The sequence below is a fragment of the Cephus cinctus genome, unplaced genomic scaffold, assembly GCF_000341935.2.
Source record: "Cephus cinctus unplaced genomic scaffold, Ccin1 Ccin1_scaffold0401, whole genome shotgun sequence".
NCBI lineage: Eukaryota > Metazoa > Arthropoda > Insecta > Hymenoptera > Cephidae > Cephus > Cephus cinctus.
In genome coordinates this window covers 498,284-513,366 of record NW_014333085.1, presented here as the reverse complement: position 1 = coordinate 513,366, position 15,083 = coordinate 498,284, and the positions used below count along the sequence as shown (strand labels likewise).

Sequence of the window (15,083 nt, the reverse complement as noted above, 5' to 3'; positions counted from 1 at the left end):
TAAAACCATGGACGAAGGTACAGTTCTATTCTTTTTTTTTATCCAGCTACTGGGGGCTTCGTGCCTTTTGACACCAATGCACCACCCCCCCACCCTCCACCTACTATAGATATATATTCCCCCTATGCAATTTGCTGCACGACCCTACCCACTGGTAATTGCATAATCGACACGGCTCTTGACTTCCACATATCTAATTAGAGGTAATTATATTGATTCTTTGACGCGCGGTAAAAATCTTCCTTCTGCGAAATATACTCGTGTATGTATGTAACGTACGGGGTGATTAACGGTAACGTATATGAACATGAAAAAAAGAAATGTTTACTGGAAATTACAAAAAAAAAAAAAAATAAGGAAAATAGTAACATTTTATTTTCTCGTATTCGTCAGTCAGTTCGCAAAAATGAATATTCAAGCCGAAGGGAATTTGGTGAAAATTATCGCCGATTGCACATAACCTTAAAGCCTGATAGGATTAAGCGACTTCGCCGGTTCAATTTACATATCATGACACGTCTTCCCGCGGTAGCCATGACAACGAGCGAAGGGTTGTCTTCCTGGACATGGGGTAGAGAGATACACCATGGATCCGTAAGCTATATACATATATACTCTAGTACGGTTTATATATATAACAAGTGACACAGTAGAGCTCCTTTTTTTCCCTCTTACAAAATTCCTATTCAAAGTTAATTTGTCGAGTATCGAAAATATCTCGAAATTCTCTCAGCTTTTCTCCGCGATGCCGATTGGTCGTCGCTGCCGTAATTCTACAAGTTTAAATTTCCCGCCCGACAGGCACGTTCACGAGATGCAGTGAATTTGTTCAGATTCCGATTAACCCAATAAATACAAAAATATATAAGAATTCCTTAATCGTTCGTAATAATAATTCCGCGCATGCGCAGTAACGAAGCTATTGGGGTTCCATAACTCAAGAAAAATAACTCTGCTCTTCATGCGGTAGGACAAGCGTGGCAAAGGGGGCAAAAGGGGTGCGCCATTTTAGGTGACGTCCTCCTGACACGTAACACGATACACAATAGGAAGGCACAAACCCTTCGACCTTCTCAGTCGTCCGCAGTTGCCGTCCCGTCGGCTAATGGACTGAATATTGATCCGTTTCAGGAAAGTCTCAAGACCTCGTAGAACAATGCTCGAAATTACGACACTGAGAGTCTTTCGGTAAACTAACCTCCAAATCGACGAACCCAACGGACCGCACATTAAAAGCTGCACTTGTAAACAAGCAATATTATCCAGGCTCTAGTTATTCATATAATCATATATATATAATACAATTTAATTACGAAAAAAGCTCGAATGTCAACGACTTCCAACACGACGCACGAGGTAGGTGGGGTGGGTAAAGACACGCCGTACGGTACTACAGTCACGTGAGGTAGCGTGCAGAAGCCCAGGATGGCGTGACTTTAGAGAAAAAGTAATTATCGATCGTTCAATGCTTCCGTGCGGTGGTGGCTTGGGAAAATTACATCATCGATCAAAATTTTCATGAATGAATGATTCCGGAGTTGCTCGTTTACTAGCATGGTTACTCGTCAAGTACCAGTATACATATATATATACATTAGGATCCGAACGTCCCTTTTTATTATCCACCGAACAGAAACATCAATGAGCGTATAAAGGACATGCGTGAGTACACAACAACAAAAAAACCAGACACCTGTTAAACCAGACAACCAAGGAACGATACAATTATAAATACGAATAATGTTACGGACACGTTCGTTAAAGACCCGTGAACCATTGACAAAGGCCATCGAGAGCCGAAACGTCATTAGGTAAATTGCACGGCTGCCTGCGGCTGGGCTCTATTGGCAAAAAATGATGCGACAGCTGCGAATTAGCGAATAACGAGACTAGCTGGATATACTCTTACCCAGCAGTGTGTATTATAATGCTGTGGTAACATACAGGGTATTATACCACGGGATATATACCAGTACTGTAGCTTGTCTGGTGCAACGGCGCAAAGGACGGGTATCCGCTTTCGCCACGCGTTACCAGAGAATTCCCGATTACCGAGGAAGCTCTGCTCTTCGTATTCGAGGTACTGGCCATTGTGCACGGTAGCTTTATCTCTTTAACGATCTTCCGCAAGGATTCTTCTTTGTTCGGATAGAATGAAATTATCCGAAAACGCTTAAGCGTATTTAGAGAGGATGGGCTCGAGGGGGAGGGACGTTCGACTGAATGTTAACGGAAGTATAGGCGTAAAACACGAGATCATCATTTTTATCCCAGAATTGCCGTGTCCGAATGGAAGGCGAATGGAAGGCGAATGCGTGGGGCTCGGAATGTTCGAGGAATTATTTGAAGGGTTCGTTGGAGGGATGACTTCTGAGAGGAGCGAGAAGAAGGGGGAGGGAGGGAGGGGGGGTGGTGGAATAAATTGTAACAGAAGGACGAGATGGATGTAAATTTTCCACGTGGCTCATCTAATAGAGGCCTTATTTTTGCAGCATGGTTCGTACACCGTAGTTACCTATAGCGAAGGGAAGGAAGCGTCACATGTCGGCTATACCCACCCCGCCCTTATTGCCGCCCCCTGATGCCCGACCCATTTTTCCAATAGAGAATTCAACTTGGGGATCTGACAGGACATCGCGTGGTGTAGAATTGCCTATGGTAAGAATTATATTTTCAAGCGCGTGACTGTACTTGGGTAGTTATTGATTAAATAGGCCTGCTTTTAGGTATTTGAGATTGACTACTGTCTGGCCACGACCAAAGGAACTACCGAAGGAGCCATCCTCTTATGACTTTTATAACAAAAAAGTCCCCTGGATGAGATACTTTGCTCGTGGAACAACTGTACAGCGTAAATCGCCACGTGACTTGTATTATCAATTTCAAATACGAGCATACGACCATAATCGTATGAACAGCTAAGAGAATAAATCAAGAGGAAATTACAGAAAAAGGAAAAAAAAAAGTATATACTATATTTCTGTGGTCGAATGGGTGGCAATTTAAAGTAAAAGTCAAGGGTGTTTCTTTCCTTTCTAAGTCTGCTCTCTGAATTTCCAGTGGGAATTTCTGTTCTTTTATTCCCTCCTCCAATCAAAAGCGCCTTTGTCGCCCAGCGTGTGCAGTATGCGCGAGGGAGAGAGAAGGAATAAAGAGTATAAAAAAAAAGTAAAACAAGATAAAACAAAAGGAAAACGTGTACAGATCATTGAACAATCGAAAAAGGGAACTGGGGAACAGCAGTACGTACAGAGGCTATAACAAAAGGATTCAGAAATTCAGAGAGACTGTTGGCTGTATGGGGATGCTGGGTCGCCCTCCCTAAATATACCTAATACTATATACGAAGTTTAACAAGGATATCGAAGAGAAGACTCGTGAATATGAATGCGATTCGTATCCGTAACGAGTTTCTATCCTACGTAATACTTTTCTCTTGGTGATGAACAACTACAAGAACCGTTTTTGCATTTGAGAAATATCAACGAATATTTTTTTTATAATAACTCATAAAAAAGTTCTCTTTGTAAAAATTGGTGATAAAAAAAAATGTTACATTGCTTCTTTAACTTTCTGTGATAAAAAAAATTTACTCTGACAGCGGTGGGATTCGAACCCACGCCCTTTCGGACTGGTGCCTAAAACCAGCGCCTTAGACCGCTCGGCCACGCTGCCTTACGGAAACAAAATTTAATTCATCGTATTAAAGCAACGCCTGGTATATTTGTTTGAACATGCAAAATAAAATTATCATAAACTAATATCTAGCTTGAATCTTATATAAGAAATATATATATATACTATCAGGATGTATATGTACCATATGCTATCTTGAAATCTTACGTCATTAAGAATCTGAACACTACTAATCTGCGTAGACACATTTTATCTTTATAGCAATGAATACGACATGACCAATAATTTATAAAACTATTATGTCAAGCGTCAATCAGCCATAACGTGAATATCGATTATTGGATGTCTGATAGTGAAATTAATGGCGTCAATCCGAATTACGTTTAGCCGGACAAACACAAATTCGTCAAATGAGTACAACGTAATAGTTATTATTACCCGTTTAATAAAATGGCGTCTTGTATAGCCCTGCGATGAAATATCAATCACAACGTTAATTAATCGCCGGAATATTAATTGCATGTATCAGCAAACTGATTTCAATAGCGAAACACAATAGGACGAAGTGCGTACATGCGCTCGTACGTTACGAAATCGATAAAGAACATATAGCACAATCGATCCACCAGGAGGATACAACAATGAGAAAACAATGGACAATAGGTATATATATATATATATATATATATACACACATAGAACTACCCTATTCTTTGAATTCCCATAAGGGACAAAAACCCATAAGGTCCCAAAAATTCAGTGACTAGAGCCCCACGAGATTCGGTATAACAGGACATAAGCCATAACTTCTTTTCATTTTCAGGAAATACGTTCTCGGGCAGATCGAATGTCCCCTACGTACACCCCACACATTTCGACAAGCTAATGGCAAATAAATGTAACAACGAATTTCCTTATGGGATAGTACAATATATCTGTTTATCCCAGAGTATTCCCACCATGTTACCCGTCTCTCTCCAGGTCACCTCAAAACGTATACCGATACCAGAAAATATTAAAACTCAAAAAAAGAAAAACAAATCAAGAGTAAAAATGAAATTAACAAAGAAGAATAAAAGAATAAAATTAAAAAATCCCAATATGACGCCAAACCACGAAAAATGTACCATACACTTTCTCGCAGGTTCGAAATCTAAAATACAAAAGACGCACGGGCCACTTGGTTCAAGGAGGTCACGCTCTTTCTATACGCAACCAGGAAGATCCCAACGTGGGATAAGGGTCTCTGGGTCAATGTTGCAAAAGCTGCATTGAAAGGCTGCCAAAATCCTCATGACCCAGTAAAACGTAACGAGACAAATGGGATGCCGTTTTAGTCAGTCTCCACGTGTATTCTCCTTGCTAAGCATATTGAATACAAGTACATGATATATGTACATACCATAAATAACCCAGACACAATACTAAAGATTAAAAATGCAAAATCTTATCGCAGTATGAAATCCTCAAGTTTCCACAACCTCAGTCACTGTGGATTGAGTAAGATGATGGAAAAAAGTGAAGAGACAAAAGTGCCAAGAACATTTTTCGCGAATCCTCATATCTTTTTCTACAGTTTATAGTTTACTTTTTACCGTGAACAAAAGACAAACTTAATGTATTAAAAATGCAGAAGCAAATAAATTATTCAGACTCCGGGAGTCTTGTTGCTCCCTGATCTGGGATTGCCCCCCCCCCTCCCACCCCCCCAGTTGCCAATCGATACAAGACAGAAATTAAATTTCTTCTATAGAAACTAATTAGCAGTTCAATAAGACTAAATTATAATATTTGTAATCTAACAGGATACAGGGGGGAGCGCTAGTTTCACCGGGGTCGTAATAACGGTCCAGCAGCAGCAGCAGCAGCAGCGTGGAATAACATTAAACGTTAGCGTAACACGACAGGCAGGACAGAGAGAACACCATAGACTTAAGGGGGAAACCCCATAGAATCTATACTCGACAAGAAGGGTCGCGGGTGTAGCTGTTAAGTTGCGGGGGGGTGGTGGGTGGTAGGGGGGTGAAACCAGGGCGAATGAACTGCCACCCTCCTGGTATTGACTGGACAGGCACAACCTGCAGCAGGGTAGCCGAACCTACACGCACCTGAAACCACGAGTACCGACATAGCGAGGAAACCTAACGGACCCAGGAAGGTGACGCCGGAGGTTAGGTTAGGTTCGAAGAAAGAGCGGCGTTAGAGGCCGCTAGACGTCGGGACGCTCGTGTGCGCTAAACCTCATTTACAAGGCGTTATGTGGTAAGAGGGTATTTACAATGCGTCGCGACGCTCCTGCTACACGTTAATCCATACAGAGGACAGAGACAAACTAATCTGATCGGGACCTATATATGGATATAGGTCTAACCTTCGTAAGGCATATAAAGTATCTAATCTAGGTTATGTTTGATAATGATTTTAAAATGATGACTACACCAATACCGAATACTAAGTAGATGGCTTACGTGGTATTTCTTATTATTCCATGAATAACGTGCTACAGGCAAATTCTGTCCATGAGGTTGCACCAGGGGCTCACTAGGTCCAAGCACCACGCCGTATAACCAATATTCGTAGGGACTGGTATGACGTGGACCGAAGAAGGACGTCCGGAAGTTCAGGACGGGGCTCGTGAAGTGTTAAGGAATACAAAGCAATCGAGCAGCCCTGGTTGAGCGTTCAAGTAAGAATGTTAATTATCCCCATACTTCACCCGGCAATAACCTTGATCCTCGAGTCCCACGTTTAATCCTCTTATTTTTCCCTAAAGGGGATACATTTTTATAATCCAACCAACCCTCGTACCTTAAAGTTTCAGATCAAAATTTATACAGTAATTTCATGCTGTTCGTACGATACCAAGAATATAATTTTCTCAGGTCCATGAGATTTATACTTTAATTCAATATTCCAAAGCAGCATGCCATTTGTATGGTGGGTATCCATGGATTTTTTTAACGGGTCAGGGAGTAAGGTTAGGTTATCCAAACTACCCTTATCCAAAGACACTTCGCAGCGTATACCCCCCCCCCCCTGCAATTTAACGTGATATCTTTCGATGGCAGCCAAAAAACCAGAGTGGGGGGGGGAGGCGAAGAATCCCCTCTTTTATCGTCCCTCGTAGAGATACGTGCACCCCTCTCTTGCACGAGGGGTCCAGGACTCTGGCACTTCCAAGTCCTTGAAATCCTATAAGAAATAAATCGACTGTACAGTGCCTTAAAGGTTACAGATTATATATCGGTAACAGTGACGACCCGAGCAGCTCTAGTCGCACGTATATAGAAACTTTGACTGGAGTTTACTGCGGGGTAGAAAAGTCCCAATGAAATTGCATTCCGGGGAAGGTTCAATGGTGATGGCGCAATGGATATATCCGGCGATTGATTCGCAGGAAACAGAAGTAATGGCTGGGAAACGAAGGACGGGAAGAAATAAAAGGATCCGAATGACCGTGACGTAGTTCATCCCTCCATCACTTATTCAATGGGAAGGTACGCCGAGCATTTTTTTATCTTTGATAACGTTATGGTTTTCACTGTTATTATTACTGCATCTTTGCACTGGGTATGGAGGACGTAGTTATTTCCTACTGCGTGTGTATATATGTATATGTAGCCTCCTAGTTAGAAATATCGCAAGACAGATGCAAAAAAGTGACAAATGGAAAAAGCTTTCACCCCTTTTTTTTTATATGACGTACTTGGCGTTGGTCAAAGGAAAATAAAACGATTCCGTTTCCTCGTGAAATATTAGCTTTCTGTTTAGATCGATTTATCTGCTACAGAAGTCTTTTTTTTCTTTTAACGCCTCAAACTGTTACCCATCTTTTATACCGATTCTCTCAGGCAGCGCCTCCTTGTTTTTTCCCTGCTCTACCGTATGCGAGCACACTTCAAGGTATTGCTGGTACATACGTGTCACTCTCCAGCCACACTTCAGGTGGCTGCCCCCGCGATGTATCTCTCGTATTTACATTTGTCTACGGCGCGGAAAGTATGAGGAGCCTCGTAGCTTTGGCGAAGTAGTCGTTGTACGTGTATATAAGCATGCATGAAAATATCGAGGCCTCGAGAATAAAGAAAGGAGCTTTCCTTCGCTTTGTTTTCCATTTCTTTCGATTATCATCATCCGCCAATGTCGAACTGCACTTGCAGCGTCCTTATCTGCGGCACAAGGTGGGAGTGAAATAAAATAAAATAAAAAATTCAACAAAGAGAAAGCGTCTAGAAGAGCATTAAAGAAAGGAGTGCGTGAATAAAAAAAAAATAAAAAATAAAAATTTTTCATCCCACCTACGTTATTATTTGCCTACGAAGGTTCCTGCCTTGGTAATATTAATTAATAAAATTTTAATTCAAGAAGAAAAAAAAAAAAAGAGAAATGACAAAAGAAAATACGAGGAGACACACGAAGAATATTGCACACCGACCTTTTTCGCGTAATGGAAGAGACTCTTCTTTAGTATAATAGACACCCGAGATCCTTTTTCTTCGAGAGACAAAAAAAAAAGAAAAAGAAAAAGAAAACCAATCTCCATTTTCTTTGCCACGCCTGGAGCACTGGCTGTAGCCTCCCGTGACAAGAGCTGAAAATACTCTGCTACGACGAATCGAGAGCAAAGGGAGCGCAATTTTGTTTTCGGAAAAAAAAAAAAAAAAAAAAAAAATAGTGACCTGGTGACTACTCAGAAATGACTAAGACGCCCAGAAGAAGATACAAAAGAGACGCCTAAGACTTCTTGAGATTGGTAAGTAAAGGAGCGGTTGCACCGGCGTCGAGTCAAGTAGTAAAAGGCGTCGGTGTACCGGGTGGCTCGGTATTAGAAACTCAATCGATATTTAGTGGCAACTGGCAAGGTGCACGGCGTACCAGCACTTTGGCTACATATTTAATAATATCAATAGCAGTCGGTCACGGGGATGAGTAGAGGTTGGACGTATAGTCGAGACTGGTAAGGGATGGTTGCTGCACGCGAGGGTAGTTTGGCTGTCGGGGCCTTTTGGGGGTTCGACGCTAGGGGTTACAGGGGGTTGCCATAACAGGGGTCCTTTCCTTTGCCGCTGTTGCCTTTAGAAAATGCGAAAAAGTACTGAGCTGCGTGCACGTGACTGGCCGGTCGTTTAGCTTCGTTAGGTGGAGGGTGACGACAAGGGGAGAGGGTGGAGAAAGACGCCATTTTGTGGTTCGATGAATATGCATAAAGTAAAGCGTCATTTTCTTTCTTTGAAATCTCAAAGCAAAGTCTATAGTAACGGATCGGTGGTTGATTCGAGCTCGAGGCTCGTCTAGACGCAACGAAAACAATCGATATTTGACTAACGCAGCACCAGGGAACGCTGGGTAATTAGCTGCTACCGCGGGTTATTTGAAAGTTTCGTAAGCCCAACCGTCAACTTGTGATACGGTATGAGATACAGATGCACCCATTATACAGTGCACGAGCGAAAGCTTAGAAAGCCCAGGAAGAAACTTGCCGTTCAATTCGGAACAAAGCCGCAGGGTAGTCGCGCCCCGAACAAACTGAATGGATGACGGAGGACGAACTTTGAGAAATTTTCCACATTCCGAGACGCCGGCTGCATCGACGGAAGTTTAATCCCTGAGGCACGTTTCGTCAAGTTTATATATATAACAGCTATATATGTGGATTTAACCTTGAAACTCTAATTAAATAAAAATATTGATATCAAACATTCCTTTCTCTTAATATTCATTATTAGCATTTTGATCAAAAACCTTGTAACTGATTTTCCATCGATATACAGGGTGCCCAGGTGCCACCATAACTGTGCATAAAGTGTTTTAGAGCATACACGATAAAATATCGTAGATTCCTTATTAAAAAAGGAATTTAAAAAATGTGTTGTATACCTCACAATAAATATGCGTTCATCCATATTGTTCATAGAAGAACAAGATAGGCACTAAAAGCTGCCACGAGGAATAAAAATGTATTTTACGTGACTGAATAAATATGTTACACGCAACATTGCATTTCCTCAGATTGAAATAAACGATGAGAACGACCAAGAATTCGATTCTGATCGAGAATGCTGAATTATTGAAATTTTATCACGAGTCAACACGGAAGATGCTGGGAGTAGCTCACGACAAGCTCAAATGTCTCCAAGTTTGTCAAACGATCTCTGTCTCTCTCTCTCTCTCTCTCTCTCTGAACGTATCCTCAGATAGCGGATCAGACATGTAAGTGATTCAGGATTGACTCTCCAAGTTTGTCAAACGATCTCTGTCAGAATGCTGAATTATTGAAATTTTATCACGAGTCAACACGGAAGATGCTGGGAGTAGCTCACGACAAGCTCAAATGTCTCCAAGTTTGTCAAACGATCTCTGTCTCTCTCTCTCTCTCTCTCTCTCTGAACGTATCCTCAGATAGCGGATCAGACATGTAAGTGATTCAGGATTGACATTTGAGAAGATCAAAGGTTCGATCAACCAAGTTCCAAGAGGATTGCCAAGGGCTCCCCCTAGTTTGGCTGGTGGTAAATGCGTCTCTGCGTTGAATTAAATCAGACACCTTCCCGAGATCACGTGGTCAGACGTTACTTACCTAACTTTAAGGACGTCACGAGGTAGAACGAAAGTGAATATAATGCAAAGTTCCCGCAGCCATCACGAGTGTAGACGATGATGCATAAGAATCCTTTTGAAAGACCTTTTTCGTTTATCAAACTTCCAGGAGCATTCCAGTGTTATACTTGACTCTACTAGTAGTACTTGAACTCCATGCGAATTCCGCGAAAGCCATAGTCTGTATTATTGACACGGGGAACATTTAGGGGGAAGCAAATTTCCCTGTAAATTGGGTACACAAATCAATGATTAATAATCAGACTCGGCAACGTTAACCTTCTACCTGCGTAGTTTGGTAAAAAGAAAATTGTCGTCACCGACCGACGATATATCACAAAACTCATAACGCTTAATACGGGCAGACGCTACGCTCGAAACGTTTATCGACGCCACGTAACGATGAATTTCGCGAATTTCCTGCGTTTGCAGAAAGCACAACCGTGTACGAGCACAGCCAGGAACTTCCCGCAGCTCGTTCGCTTAATTAACGTAGGCTCATTACTTTGGTAATTAAAAGCCGAGTTTTCGTCTGAATACTTTGAATTTCGTAGCATAGCCGACCGCGGTGCAATGAAAGGGGCGTTTTTCGCTGTCACCAGGTCATGTGTAAACACTCTTTCTGGTAATTATATATGTGCCTGCCCAACCTACCAACCATCCCTACCCAACGTGCCTCGCTAGTAGTTTATATCTTGCTTACCTTACACAGACTTTCCAGAACTGTCGTTCACTAACCTCCGGTATCCCTGTTCTTGCTCTTACGTCCTGGCACTCGTCATACATAACCTCTCTAACGCGTACTTTATGTCAGCGTATACCAACCGAAAACCAGGGGTACCGGTACCCTCTCTCGGTCAGAGAGTATGACCCTCGAAGAGCCTGCAAGCAACGTATGCACATTGCACTTTGCACACTGCACTGAAATCTGGTATTTGCAGCGACGCACGCCTAAACGAACACGAGTCCCAAAACAAGGCGGCAGCGTATTTTTCGCAGTGGCCTCTGGGTGATATGTCTCTATGTAATACCAGAATTCGCCGCTAGGTGGCAGAGAGGGCGCTGGGATAAAAAGCTTCACGTTTCACGTACTTTTCTGAACACCGTGTCACGATACTAGAACACTCGTCATTTACAAGGGACACGTACTCTGCCATCTGAAGCATTTTAAGATAAAAGGCCGCCACCACCACCCACGGGTTAGACTTATTGTTCGTTCGTTGTAATTTCGGAGAATTCAGTTAACTCGAGAACGTCAGAGCCCATACTGCTGGACGAAATAATAATAACGGGCGGACGATACTGTCGCAATAAAGAAAGCAAATTTCCAAGCAAATTTTACAGCCGCATCCGCGTCGTGACTGTTGCGTTCAAAACGGCACGGAATCCAGAGGATGAAATTCCGTGTAAATCCTATGAGACTCTTTACGACTGAATGAAAACTGAAAAGAGTTATTGCGTTCGTAAAAACCGCGTGGTTAATGTAAATACAAAAAAATGAACCAACGGAGCGAAGCAAAAATTTACATTCCTGCATACACGTATGTTTATACGTCCAACGAAGTATGATGTGTCCGTGTTTCTTTTTTATTCGTAATACTTTTCCCTTTTTTTTCTTCATTCTCACAATGGATTCCAATACCCAGCTACTTTTTCCACGTAGGCTTTCTTTCCTATGTAACTTTACCCACTAACTCGAATGGCCAAGAAGACAATACACGATTATGTAGGATTAATTCGATGGGGTATGGAATGTTGTAGTGTTAAACGTTACCCCAACAAATCATTAAAAAACAAAAGATTCTCTCCCAGTAAACACAGAAGGGACCACATTTTCTTATTCCATAGTGATTAAGTATTCCTTTGTGAGTTTATTAATTCCTCTTGACCCCCCCCCTCTCCCCAATTATGAAGCAGAATTGTATTAACGACTGTCGGCATGACTAATGAGCGCGACGTTTTATAGTAATTAAACATGTAACTTCCCTTCACGATTTGTACACGCGAAACGAGTAATAGATAAAGGACTATAGGATATAGTCACTCTCTCTTCGTTATAAATATATATAATATATTTAATAGACAAAAGTGAAACAGACTGACTACGGTATCCCATTTGAAAATGAGTACTCGTGTACAATGGCGGACACCATTCGGGCATTAAGAATAATGGAGAGAGTTGAAAAGAGAAAACAACATCAATTGATTAATTAAATAAAGCACTAATCTGTAATTAAAAACTTTCATCATTGAAATTGTCCCACTTGGTAATCGCGACTTTGTCCCATCCAAGTTCGTATCACAATCGACGTCCAAGTTCGAGGGGACTTATTTACATTGAGTACCATAAATGAATGACCCCTGTAAAAAAATTCTCATGCGGCGGTAAATTTATAGTCCACGACAACACCAATTATCCATTTGTCTGTTCGTCCGCTTTCTATAATTTATCAGTCATGCTTAACCTTCTTTCAGATAAAATTTATCGATCTTCACGTAAAGCCCTGCATAGCTATAAGGAACGTGACTGATGGCCATAAGAGCGGCCATTACTTGCAGGAGTTTTCAGTCCGATTCTCAAGCTCGCGATGAACGCCATCTAGGCGAACTATCGGTAAATTGGATGAGTAGAGTTAACGAGTCGTTAGAACAAAGTTGTTAATTCCTTAGTAAAACACAAATTTAACACAAGTACCTACTGTTGCCGTTTCGACTGTATCACTCAGGTCAGCATTAACATCAATGGCTACCTTCCGAAATTCACCGCCATAGTAGTCGTACTATTCAAAGCTGCGTTCTTAAACGAATCAGAGTACACCGTAGCTTCGTCAATGCAGTCATGAATGTTGATGATGTTCAAACTTCGGTTACCACAGCTAGAGAGATAAGTCAGTGGCACTACGTAATGTAGATTGCAACCTATTCCCGTTTCGAAGATACAGCCAATAATAATTTAAAACGTAACGTATTTGTAGTACGATTGCGTAAACTCATAAACCGCAATACTGACAATGAATTTCGGAACACAGGCAATGTAACTACAAAGCAATTACGTAAATGGCGATTTCAACGTACAAATATCTAAGATGAAATTTTCTAACGCGAGAAAACTCGTTATTTTAGCCATTACGTTGGCTGGTGACCAAAGTGACAGTTACAGGTTAGGACACGATGTTCGTGACTCTCGAGGCTAGGCTTATCCGTCGGTAACTTATCCATCGCTCCGTCGGTAACACGATTTACACGACAAAGAACATGAAAGGGAAAACAATGGAAAAGTTTGCAACGTGCACACAAACTGTCAATTCTATTCCATACATATACTAATTAGAATGTCAACGGCATACCGCATGAGCAAAGCTGAGAGTTTGTAACCAAATGCTGTTTGGACTGCGTAATGGGCAAAATGTACGTGTATTCCCGTGTATTTGATTTATGCCAGGATATATGTACATACATCCAGTACAGGGTCATACACAAACCGCTGTTCCAATCTCTCCTCTCTGGCTCTCTTGTCCACTCGAAATACATATCTAGAGACAGTGCAGACTAATCTGACAAATATTACAGGGCTGTTACGTCATAGGCATTCTAACCAAGCAACAAGATTGTTTCCCGATGGGTAAATACCAGCAAGGATAATCCAATGAAAATGCGGCAGAGTGGCTGCTGCCATTTTTCATCTAAACTATATTAAAGGTTGAATATTTTTTTATCCTCGAGACATTTTTCACGGTGCTTCTAAAACTACCGAGGTAACCTCGAATGGCATCCGCGAAAATTTTATACTCAACCCAGAGGAAAAACCATCCGAATTTTCATCACGTTATATAACGACGGCGTAAACGTTTACGAATGAAATTCGTGACATTAGAACGCCTCTGTGAATCTCGTATAAAATTAATTAAGAAAACACGAGTTTTAATTGCAACGAAACCGCGAATTTCAACTAAAAATAGTCTGCAGCCCAGTTTTAATAATAAATGATTTTCGTAGTAAAACTAGCATTTTCTTCAGAATCCTACAACTCTTAGCACCCAACAACAATGGATGTTGGATAAATAATCTGTAGAACGATGTCTTAAAAAATCTGACAGTTTCTCATATCCGTATTCAAAAAGCAAGATGGTGGCATCTTTCTATATTGTAGTCGAAGGTTTCAAAACAGTTCTGGCAGTTCTGAACAGTACCCTGTATTTTGTCAATAGTTCCGCCAGCGATCCATGCCAAACTTTAAAACGCTATCTCACAATACTTTCGTCGACAAGTTCCAAACAGTTTCGAATAATTTAAAAAACAACACCGTCTTTAGTGCGAATTTTCCTTACTGTCCTATTTAATCTCTATAGTAAATACACAATCTGCTGTAATTAAAGTCGAGCTCTTACAGCGACGATGAACCCTGGAATATTCACTGTATCGTCCTGTACTAATGCGACACCCTGCAGAGACGATATTTCATTTTACCCTCCTGTCAGATTGCGTAATCAGTAACGTCATTCGTCCAGCAAAGGATACAACAGCAATTTCCGTGAAGCATGCCCCGAATACCTGCACGTATACATAGAACCCTTGTAAAAAAATACTCAAATTAATAATCAACAAAAGAATCATTCCTAAGCGCGATATTAAAGCGTCAGCTTGACTCGCGTAGTCCTTCGGTCCGACGGCCATGATGCCAGAATTCAAATTCCTATTGGTACACTAGTGCAGCCAAATCTCCTGCTTAGAAATTATTACTGCAAGCGACGTACTTGTAATTAAGTCAGCCTGGTAATTTAAAGAGACACGAGAGAGAGAGAAAGAGAGAGAGAGAGAGAGAGAGAGAGAGAGAGAGAGAGGGGGGGGGG

General features: G+C 41.4%; 1 protein-coding gene and 1 non-coding gene across 11 annotated transcripts in view; both read right to left on the bottom strand.

The window, feature by feature from the left end:
- The window catches only part of LOC107267440, a 60,582-nt gene that overhangs the window by 40,983 nt on the left and 4,516 nt on the right, over positions 1–15,083 (bottom strand). The window contains exon 1 of one of the 10 annotated variants that reach the window (XM_015739169.2): positions 12,933–13,321. The exons of 6 other annotated variants lie outside the window; for them this stretch is intronic. The gene's annotated coding sequence lies outside the window, so the exon portion shown is untranslated. Of the gene's footprint in view, positions 1–6,104; positions 6,264–10,936; positions 11,159–12,932; positions 13,322–15,083 lie in introns of those variants that run through there. 3 more of the 10 variants (XM_015739171.2, XM_025084698.1, XM_025084699.1) reach the window with 3 other exon arrangements.
- Trnal-uag lies at positions 3,596–3,675 on the bottom strand. Its single transcript has one exon. It is a non-coding gene; the product is annotated as a tRNA-Leu (tRNA).